General features: G+C 49.0%; 1 protein-coding gene across 3 annotated transcripts in view; it reads left to right on the top strand.

The window, feature by feature from the left end:
• The first annotated feature begins 1,125 nt into the window (after positions 1-1,125).
• The window catches only part of Aplnr (apelin receptor), a 44,879-nt gene continuing 40,004 nt past the window's right edge, over positions 1,126-6,000 (top strand). For 2 of the 3 annotated variants that reach the window (XR_009593877.1, XR_009593878.1), the window contains exon 1: positions 1,132-1,492. The gene's annotated coding sequence lies outside the window, so the exon portion shown is untranslated. Of the gene's footprint in view, positions 1,493-6,000 lie in introns of all 3 variants that reach the window. The other variant, XM_021642927.2, reaches the window with a different exon arrangement.

Genomic DNA, 6,000 nt, shown 5'->3' with positions numbered 1-6,000 from the left:
TGTTTTGCCTGCATGTATGTGTGTACACTGTATGCGTACCTTCTGCCCACAGAGGTCGGAAGAGGATGTTGGGTCTGTGGAACTGGAAGTTTGGACAGTTGTGAGCTGTTCATGTGGGTGCTGGGAACTGAACCTGGGTTCTTTGCTAGGGCAGCAAGTGTCCTTGCTGAGCTATCTCTACAGCTACCTCTGTGGATTTTTAAAAAATCTATAATGTTTTTGCTATTTCGTATATGTATATAACTTATTTCAGTCATTTTTAACCCCATTGCCCTCTCTCACCCCCCTCCCTTCCCTGATAAACTCCAGCCTTTTGTTTCTGGTTTTGTTTTTTTGTTTCTTTGTTTGGAGACAGGGTCTGTCTGTGTAGGCTGTGCTGGGACTGGATATGTAGACCAGGCTGACTTTGAACTCACAGTGCTCCACCTGCCTCTGAGGTATGTGCCCATAGTCGGGTGTGAGGGGTTTTTGTTTTGTTTTGTGTGTGTGTGCGTGTGCTTGTTTTTTTGGAGCAGGGTTTTACTATATAGCCCAGGTTGGATTAAAGTTCATGTTCTTCCTGTCTCAGCTGGCCAACTGCTGGGGTATACAGGCCTGTCTGTGCCATGGTGCCCAACTTGGTATTCATTTTTGGGGGGTGGGCAAAGAGGGGACAGGGTTTCTCTGTGTAGCCTTGGCTGTCCTGGGCTTACTTTATAGACCAAGCTGGCCTCGAACTCATAGAAATCTGCCTGCCTCTGACTCCTGGGTGCTGGGATCATGGGCGTGTACCACTGTGCCCCACTTAGCTTGTTATTCTTAATGAGAGAAAGGGATGGGCCCTTGTAATTTCATCTTGCTGGTTATGTTTATGTCAAAAAGAAATGCTAAATTACAAAGGGAGGTAAGTGAGTCTTTCATAGTTCCATTCTTAGTTTTCAAGTGGCTGAACTCTTAACAGAGACTCCAGAGAAAGAACGGAATGGGGAGAATGTGTGGGGTCTTTTACAGCTCTGTGGTCCTGAGTCTGACCCCGAGGAGTTCTGGCTGAGGAGAGAGCCTCTGTGCTCTCAGGGTGTGGCCCAGGACGTGCTTACAAAGGCCTTGCCTGAAGGGCAGCTGGTTCCTAGGTCTAATAGAAGCAGAGGCTCCCCGAAGAGCCTTTGCCCTCCTGATCAATAGCTGCTCTGGTAGATCTATTGACCCAGACCTTTGTTTTCAGGGAAATGGCCCTTTCTCTTGTTAACCCCAGCCAGCCTGGCCTCAGACAAAATGCCTTCTGTGATTTGGACTAGCACTAGGGCTGAGCTGAGTAAGAGAGGAGTCTCACGCCATGGAAGAGGAACGCTCCACAAAGACCCGGGAGCCAGGATGCCAGAACTTCATCTGAATCCAGGCTCAGTTCATCAGAGAAGAGCACTAAGCTATTAACTAGGCCTTTCTGGACTCCGCTATTGCTGTTCCTCTTGTTCTCTGTGGTTCCAGAGGATTCTAACCCTTCCTCACGACTCAGGTAGGATTTTTCTCCCACCCCAAGATTCAACATTCCCTCTTCCCAACTCTCCTTTAGTGCTGCAGTGCCTGAGAGAACATATGCGCGCGCATGCGCGCGCGCACACACACACACACACACACACACACACACACACACACAGCTCTTTCTTTGTTCTCTTCTTTCCTGCTTTTCCTTTCCTTTCTTCCTCCCTCTCTTCCTTCCTTTTCTTACTCCCCCTTTCCTTCCCATACCACTACTTCTTTTTCAGGGACATCTCACTGTCTATGCAGCCCAGGGTGGTCTCAATGTAGTCATCCTTCTGCCTCAGCTTTATACTTCAGTTACAGGTCTGCCACTTCACTACCCAAGCACAAGTCTACAGATTTGTAGATTGTTTAAGGATAGTGTTACCCGGGGGGTGGGGGTGGGGTGCTAGGGGATGGAAAGGTGCTAAAGGCCTCCCCTATGTCGCTATGTTCAGGGCCTGTCATCCTGCACTGTGCTATCAGACAACCCACATCTCTGGTTAAGTACTGCTCTTCCCTGGGCTTCTGTTCTAGAACAGCGCTAATTATTCTGACCCTGGAATGGTCTTAGAATTTGCACAGGAGGAAGATGAATGGACCAAAAGTTGTGTTGTAGGGTCTCATGTGAGAAATCCTTCCAGGAGAAGCTGAGATACTTATCAGACTCCCAAGTTCAACCCAATCCTACATTTGTTTTATTCGTTCATCAATTATTCATCCTTGGGAGATGGCAAAGAGCCAGATACAGCCCAGTCTCAGGGTCAAAGTCTAGTAAGGGAAGTGGCTACAGGAGATAAGCCAAAATATGATGTCATAGAGCTCAGAATGGCAACATATGTAGCCTCCATGCCCATGGTTTCACTTTCTGCATGTTTGCAGCTGATTGTGGTCTAACGTAGGAAGTGGGAGAGTCCAGAAATAAATAATAGTTCACACACTTTAAAACTGAGCACAAAATCTTGCGCTGCCCTGTTCCTCCTGCCTGGGGTGGGAATCGCCTCCGTGTTCATTGTGTATACACTGTATGCACTGTCTTCAGGTACTCTTTAGTTCCACCTGGCAGCTCAAAGTGTGAGACGAGTGAGGCTGGCAGCCCAGATATGCCAAAGAGGCTCTGAAATGCTCCCCTTAATTCTTGACCTCGTAAGAAGGTGGGCGAGGAAAGGGCAGTGAAGTATTTTGAGGGAGGAAAAGTGTAACTATTGTCACTGGATGCTATCATCATTCCACTATTACTTATTGCTACTAATCTCTTACTACAAGTGACCTGTAAATTAAGTTTATTGTACATATGTGAAAATACAGAGTTCAGTAGTGTTTGTGGTTTCAGACATCCACTAGGGGCCTTGGAATATGTCCCCGTGGATAAGGGATTGAGGGGGCGGTTGTACCATGTGTGGCTAATCAGAGCCACCGTCTGACTTAAGGAGCCTGAAGGTTTGCCTGGGCAGAGCTGTTGCCAAGCAATCACAAATCTGTAGGCCTGTGCTGTGTAGAGATGTGAGCAGTTAGCAAGGAAGGCCTGGAATGTAGTTAGTCACTGGGTCAGAGGAGGAGCTCCCTGAGGGGATTCAGCTTACACAAAGGTTGGGCGTAAAAAAGTGTAGTTCTCAGAAGGTGGGAATTGCAATAGGTTGTTAGGGGTCCTTTATCGGAATGCGCCTGGTGACTCTGGAGGGCTCAGGAAGGTGAACTTCTGGGGCCTCTCCCCTTGGCTTCCAGATGGCTGATTTCTCACTGAGCCTCATGTGCTGTCGTGTGTGTGTGTGTGTGTGTGTGTGTGTGTGTGTGCATCCCTAATGTCTGTCTAAATTTCCTGTTTGAATCTGATACCAGTTAGACAGGAGGAGGGCCCATTCTAGCAGCCTGGTTTAATGGAAGCATGGCTTTGAAGGCTTTGCCTCCCAATCTAATCACATGCTCAAGGACGAGGGTTTTCAACATAGGGAGTCTGGAGAACTAGCTGAGCCTCTAGCATGGCGATGGTGGAAGATGGGGAAGTGGGCCTCGGAGGTAGTGATGGGGCGGGTGGGCAGATAACAGAAGGCTGTCAGGACTGGGTTTCACACTTCAGGACTTACAGGCACCTGCTGCTGATTTTGTCCTGGAAAAGCTCATTGGAAAGTGACTAAGCTCAGCTTCCTGTCCCCATGCTTGGGCACTCTGGGAGGCATATAATCTCTCAAGCCTATGGTCCTTAGGGCTGGTTACTGGAGCCATACCCCAAGGAAGGATCATTTTTGGCCCTCTGCCTGGGCTGTATGTATCCTTGCCCAGCTGGTGGGCCCTGGGGGTTCTTAGAAATTCCCTCTTACCAGAAATGACGACACAAAGCCCACAGTGAGCACAGTCTTATGGGTGTAGAGAGAAGTTGCAAAACCAGGCATCCCACTCCTGCCTCGCAGAAGTTCCTGTGTCTCAGGAGGCGCAAGCCTGGCACTGCCGACCTGGCTTCAGACTTGCCTCCTTCTGCCTCACTGCCCACTGCTTTCGCTCTCTATAAAATGTTTGTGAGGCTGACACGGGGCCCGGCCTTTGAGGACTCTGAAAGCCAGAGGAAGTGGTTGTGGGGAAGGACATTTCCGCTGTGGTAGAGGTACCTCAAATTTCATCTCCCAGCCAGAGTGGGGTGGCTTGGGAATCTGCTTTCCTACGGCATGTAAGGCTGGCGGGGGCAAGGATGGACAGAGAGGTGTCGGCTTTTTTTTTTTTTTTAAAGAAAATATTTCTCTTGTTCTTTGAGAATTTTGTGTAACATGTTTTGATCATCTATCCTCTTTTTAATGTACTTGTTTATTTATTTTTTCACAGTTTCCTAGGTAACGGTATACTTTACTCACACTCCTCCTCCCAGCATCCTCTCTTCTCTCCCCCTCCCGCTCATATTGATTGCTGGAGAGCAAACCCAGAGCCTTGAACATTAGGCAGGAGCTCTGTCCCTGAGCTGTGTTCCCAGCCCTTTCAAAGGCCCTTGTATCTGAAGTCTGAGGGCCAGCACAGCATGTCTGTGTAGGGCAGCTACACCTCAGCAAGCTGCGGCTGCCTTTCTGCCTCAGGGGCAGCTTCTGTCTTTCCTTGGATGCTGGAAAAAGGTGTCACCTGCTGTGTCCTCCTTCCCTTCTCGGCTTTGTTTGAAGGTGCGCTCAGGGGGTGGGGATCGATGTTAGGAGCCTCATTGCAAACTTACATGTTGATGGCATTTGGACGTGGGGCCTTTCGGAGGTGATCAGAGTTGGATGATTCTAAGAAGGGTTGCCTGAGGGTAGCAGTATGCTTGCAGGAGGAGGGAGACTCAGGCCAGCATGCTTGCTTCCTACCACGTGGTGCTCTGCACTGTAAAGAGGTAGCAATAAGGCCCTCACCAGGAGCTGGTGTCCAGCCAGCCCTTGGATTTCCCAGGCCTCTGAGCGAGGAGATAGACTGTGGGCAGCAGCAGAAGCCCTGAGAGGCTGAAGTCTTGAATGAATATGTTTTGTTGATGGGACCCAGCCGTGTCACAGACTGAAGCTGCGAACCCATGGGAGCTTGCCAAAGCCATTTCCCGTATGAACCAGGCTAAGGCGGAAGGTGAAAGCTTTCCTAGGGGCCTGAGTGCAAGTAAATGACCGTATACACAAAACCCACCTGCAGCTTTCTCTTCCTCAGGGTTTACAGCCTGAGACTGCTCACACAGAGAGGCCTCCTACCTTCCAGTTTGAGGCAGAGGTATCTGCCATTCCGTCAGTGTGCACACAACCTTCCTGACTCCAGCTTCTTCTTTCATGTGTCTATCCGTTCTTCATTTTCTCACCACCCTAGTCAGGGTTCCAGGACCCCAGCCATGTGGGTGGCAGTAGTAAATAAACCTTTTCTTTTACTGTAAAGCACCCACTTTACGATACTTAGGCACGGTAACAGACATCAGAGTAGGACAGCTGCCATCTGAGAAGTCTTAGTGTCCCCACGGCCACCATACTGTGAGATCACCTGTAAGGACATATCTGTCATGCATAGAAGCTTTCTAAGTACCACTGTTTGGAATTCCTAAAGTACTCATGGAGAAGCTCCAGATGACCCCAACCCCAGATTCAAACCATTCTCTTGGTTCCTGATGTGATGGAGTAGGGACGTATCATCCCTCTGGTCATGCCACTCACACTCTGCCCAAAGCTCTGACCCGTAGCAGGTACATAATACAATGGCTGTCTTCAGTTGCTAAAATTTGGAGTAACATATGATATACATGTAATAGGGCAGAAAGAGGATGGCTCCTAGGAGGGCCAGCCTAATATTCTTACTAGGTATAAAGTGGAAAAGCCCATAACCACCCAAATAAAGTGCTTTCTTGAGCCTTCCGTCTGCTCGCCTCACCCTCTGACTCCTTAGGGTTTCTCACCACTTTCAGACGTGGTGTTGTTTAGTTGTTGTCACGTCTACACAAACTAGAGTTTCTTGGAGGAGGAAATCTCAGTTGAGGAAGTGCCTCCGTCGGATTGGCCCATGGGCACGTCTAGGAGGCAT

This window comes from Meriones unguiculatus, chromosome 8 (assembly GCF_030254825.1).
Source record: "Meriones unguiculatus strain TT.TT164.6M chromosome 8, Bangor_MerUng_6.1, whole genome shotgun sequence".
Taxonomy (NCBI): domain Eukaryota; kingdom Metazoa; phylum Chordata; class Mammalia; order Rodentia; family Muridae; genus Meriones; species Meriones unguiculatus.
Note: the sequence above shows the minus strand (reverse complement) of the source record. Positions and strands in the feature narration are given on the sequence as shown.